The sequence below is a fragment of the Nicotiana sylvestris genome, chromosome 8 (genome assembly GCF_000393655.2).
Source record: "Nicotiana sylvestris chromosome 8, ASM39365v2, whole genome shotgun sequence".
NCBI lineage: Eukaryota > Viridiplantae > Streptophyta > Magnoliopsida > Solanales > Solanaceae > Nicotiana > Nicotiana sylvestris.
In genome coordinates this window covers 155,327,128-155,332,336 of record NC_091064.1, presented here as the reverse complement: position 1 = coordinate 155,332,336, position 5,209 = coordinate 155,327,128, and positions in this window count along the sequence as shown.

Genomic DNA, 5,209 nt, shown 5'->3' with positions numbered 1-5,209 from the left:
AATACGTTCTTAAGGGCTCGTATTTTTCGTCAACGGGATTCTCTGCCAAATGGTCTGCCAGTGCCTGGGCTTTCATGGCCGTCCTCGTTACGTAGATGATATCAAACTCTGTGAGCAGAATTTGCCACTTTGCCAACCTTCCCGTGGGCATAGGTTTCTGAAAGATATACTTCAATGGGTCCAAGCGGGATATGAGATAAGTAGTATATGAAGACAGGTAGTGCTTCAACTTCTGAGCTACCCAAGTTAGGGCGCAGCATGTTTTCTCGAGTTGAGTGTACTTGACCTCATGCACTGTGAATTTCTTGCTAAGATAGTAGATGGCCTGCTCCTTCCTTCCTGTGTCATCATGTTGCCCCAGTACACAACCAAATGAATTTTCCAAGACTGTCAGGTAAAGGATTAGGGGTTTCCCGGGCTTAGGCGGGACCAACACGGGTGGATTAGACAGATACCCTTTGATTTGGTCGAAAGCCTCTTGACACTCTGTCGTCCAACCTTCTGCAGCATCCTTTCTCAGTAGCCGAAATATGGGCTCACAAGTTGCTGTGAGTTGAGCGATGAACCTGCTGATGTAATTGAGTCTACCCAGCAAACTCATTACCTCTGTTTTGTTCCTTGGCGGTGGCAAGTCTCGGATGGATTCAATTTTGGATGGGTCTAACTCAATCCCCCGTCGACTGACGATGAAGCCTAGCAACTTTCCTGATGGAACCCCGAATGCGCATTTGGCCGGGTTAAGCTTGATATCATACCTCCGGAGTCTTTGGAAAAATCTCCTTAGGTCTGCTACATGGTCCTCCTGACGCCAAGATTTGATGATCACATCATCGACGTACACCTCAATTTCCTTGTGTATCATGTCATGAAACACCGCAGTCATTGCTCGCATGTACGTTGCCCCGGCGTTCTTTAACCCGAACGGCATTACCCGATAGCAGTAGGTTCCCCATGGCGTAATAAACGCTGTCTTCTCAGCATCCTCTTCGTCCATTAGGATCTGATGATAACCCGCATAGCAATCCACAAAGGATCCGATCTCGCGCCCAGCGCAATTATCGATCAGGATATGAATGTTGGGTAACGGGAAATTGTCCTTGGGACTTGCTTTGTTGAGGTTGCGGTAGTCGACGCACACCCTGATTTTTCCATCCTTCTTTGGGACTGGTACCACATTGGCCAACCACTCGGGATATCGAGTGACCCGAATGACCTTCGATTGCAACTGCTTAATCACTTCTTCTTTGATCTTTACACTCATTTCTGTTTTAAATTTCCTTAGTTTTTGCTTGACCGGAGGGTATGCCGGGTCAGTGGGCAATTTGTGAACCACTAAATCGGTGCTCAATCCAGGCATATCATCATATGACCATGCAAAAACATCTTTGAATTCCCTGAGAGTTTCGATCAATTCTGCTTTGACATTCGGCTCAATGTGGATGCTAATTTTGGTCTCTTGGATGTTATCAGCGTCTCCTAGGTTCACAGCCTCAGTGTCATTTAGGTTAGGCTTGGGTTTCTCTTCAAATTGGCACAGTTCTCGGTTTATTTCTTCGAAGGCTTCCCCTTCGTCACCTTCGGATTCATTATCACAAACGACCTCTTGCATCATTGAGTCAGATTTAGATTGATTATTTAGACTAGGTCGAAGATCCGCTGTGCATGCCATGTCATTAGGACCAGTAAAAAGAGAACTGTTCAGAAAGAAAAAGAACAAAACAAGAAATTAAAATGGGACAAAAGAAAAGAACTTTATTAAATTTGCAGGATAAAAAGGGTTCACACTTTTACAAAACGGGAGTAAAATTTGGATTACACCCTTGAATAATCCGATCAAACAAATAAACAAACAAAACATTAATCAAAGCCTACTACCAAGACTCCCCTCGGACAGGAAGAGGAGTAACCGTCCAATTGTTGGTCTTGGCCTCAGGCCCCACGAATTGTATCTCTGCTCTGCTGGAACCCTCTCCAGCTTCCACCATACTGACATCCGCGAATAGTCTCTCAAAACTTTGATTCAGGTCTTCACTTATGCCGATCAAAGGTCCTCGAATCTTTGGGATCGCTGACCCCTTGGCACTAGCTTTAACAAAAGACCTTGAGAGGCGTGGCACTGGTTTAGGCAGAAACCAGACCCTCTTCTTCATTTTTCGCGCTTGCTTCCTGTCTGCTGCGGTTGGTTTGAACCCCAACCCGAAAGTTTCCAGATTCTTAGGAAGGGAGACAGGTTGGACTATCCCTTGAAGTTCAACTCCCAGGCCTTTTCCCGGCACAAACCCATTACCCAGCATTTCTGATATCATCATGACTGTTGCGGCAGCTACCCTAGGGTGCGGGATGATTTCTCCTTCAGAAATTTTGTTGGCCGACCCTGTATCGAGAATCTGGTAGACCCAGGGACCCTTGTCATCAGTGGTCTCTATGAAAGGCACAATGGTTCCGCCCATGGTGCATGTTGTATCCTCGCCGTGCAACACGACCTCTTGTCTTTCCCACTCGAACTTCACTGTCTGATGTAGGGTGGAAGGCACCGCTTTAGCTGCGTGAATCCAGGGTCGTCCTAACAGCAAGTTGTAAGATACCGTGGCGTCCAATACCTGGAATTCCATGGTAAACAGGACCGGGCCAATGGTTAGTTCAAGTACAACATCCCCCACAGTGGCTGTTCCGTTTCCGTCAAACCCTCGGACACAGATGCTATTCTCCCGGATTCTTCCACGGTCAATCTTTAACTGGTCCAGGGTGGATAATGGACAAATATTGGCGCTTGAGCCGTTATCCACCAATACTCGGGTTACCACCGAGTCTTCACATTTGACAGCTAGGTATAGAGCTTTATTGTGCTCCGTTCCTTCCACCGGCAGGTCATCATCTGAGAATGTTACCCTGTTCACCTCGAAAATCTTGCTGGCAATGGTTTCCAGGTGGTTTACGGAAATCTCACTGGGTACATGGGCCTCGTTCAGTATCTTTAACAGGGCCCTGCGATGTTCCTCGGAATGGAGGAGTAATGACAATAGTGAGATCTGGGCAGGCGTTTTTCTCAGCTGCTCAACCACAGAATAGTCTTGTACTTTCATCTTCCTCAGGAAGTCTTCAGCCTCTTCTTCTGACACTGGCTTCTTGGTTGCCACTGGGTTGGTTTTTCTTAACTCCACCGGAGCAAAACATCGACCTGATCGAGTCAGCCCTTGCGCTTCACAACTGACTTCTTCCACCTGTTTTCCTTGGTACGTCACCACTGCTTTTTCATATTTCCAGGGCACAGCCCTGCTGTCAAGCATAGGCAGTTGGACCACCGGCTTTATGGTTACCCGTTCTCTACATACCCCTTTCAACACGACCGCCGGTGTGGGCAGGATCCCTGGTATTACCAACTTGCTTGGCTCGGGTTTGCTTGCTATGACGGACGGGTTCTTCCCCCATAATACTACCGGCTTGACACCTTCTCCCTGCGACTGTACATTTGTTCCTCCACTGGTTAAGACTTCTTTTGGGGCAGCTTGGATCATCATCACTGTTTGTGAGGGTTTTCTTAATTCACCTCCCTCACACACCAACTCAATCATGTGAGCTTCGTGGTGCGCTGGCAGTGGGTTTTGGTTGATGTTAGGGGCCTCCGGTGTCTGGACCTCGATCTTATTGGTGTCAATAAGATCCTGTATGGCATGCCTTAACTTCCAACACTTCTCGGTATCGTGCCCGAGCATCCCTGAACAGTATTCACAACTGATTGAACGATCCAAATTCTGAGGCGGGGGATTTGGTTCCCGAGTATGGACAGGACTAACCAAACCTAATTGCCGCAGCTTGTGGAACACAGCGGTGTAGGTTTCTCCCAGTTCGGTGAAGGTTCTTTGTTTCCGCAACCTGTCATTTCTGGCATCTGGATTTCCCCGGAAACCTGCCCCCGAAGGATTTCTATATGCCCTTGGTGGAGGGTAAGTGTTTTGTGGTGGTGCATATATGTTCTGGGGAGCCGGTGCGCGCCATTGTGGGCGAACCGGAGGCTGAGTGTATACCTGGGCTTGGTGTACGGAACAATGTGGTTCTCGAGGTGGATAGAAATTTTGTGGTGGGTTGTATGGGTAGTTTGACCTGTGAGGCCTGGGTTGGTTGTAGTGCGGCCTGCCAGCCCTGGACCAACTGCCTGCCTCGATCGTGGCAACCTCTTCTTTCTTTCTTCTTAGCGCACCTCCCGTGCCGCTTTGAATAGCCTGGGTTGTGGCCTTAAGTGCCGAATAGTTTAAGATCTTGTCCGACCTCAAACCTTCTTCTATCATGACCCCTATTTTGACCACCTCGTTGAAAGATTTTCCAACCGTTGTCACCAAGTGACCAAAGTAGGTTGGATCCAATGTCTGCAAAAAGTAGTCTACCATTTCTCCCTCTCTCATGGGAGGATCGACTCTAGCTGCTTGTTCTCTCCAGCGGAATCCGAACTCGCGAAAACTTTCCCCGGGTTTCTTCCCAGTTCTCAATAACGTGAGACGGTCAGGGACTATCTCTAGATTGTACTGGAAATGACCTGCAAAAGCCTGTGCCAGATCATCCCACGTGTACCACCTGCTGAAATCCTGCCTGGTATACCATTCCAGTGCAGATCCGCTCAGACTTTGGCCGAAGTAAGCTATCAAAAGCTCATCCTTGCCTCCTGCCCCTCTCATTTTGCTACAGAATCCCCGCAAATGTGCCATGGGATCACCGTGCCCTTCATATAAATCAAACTTGGGCATCTTGAACCCTGCCGGGAGTTGGACATCTGGGAAAGGGCACAGATCTTTGTATGCCACGCTGACTTGGTTGCCCAGCCCGTGTAAGTTCCTGAAGGATTGCTCCAGGCTTTTGAACTTTCTCAACACTTCATCCTGTTCAGGGGCCTTAACCGGCTTCTCAACCTCTGCCGGAACTTCCAAATGGGGATTGTAAGCCTGTGGTTCGGGTGCATGGAATGTAGGCTCAGGGGGATAGTATTGTGTATCGTGAGCCTGAAACAATGGCTCACTGGTCGTTCGCTGCAAAGGGGCTGATGCAGGTCCCACAAAAATGGGAATATTGGGTGTTGGGAGAGGTTGATGGGGTGGTGGAGCTTGGGAATCATGAGGGCTTCTTTCTTGATGATAGAGGGGATTTGGGCGGCTTGTGGAGGGGCCAGAGTGAGGGTATTCCGGCATGTGTCCCAGTGTCTCAGGGCTCTTTTGTGTTT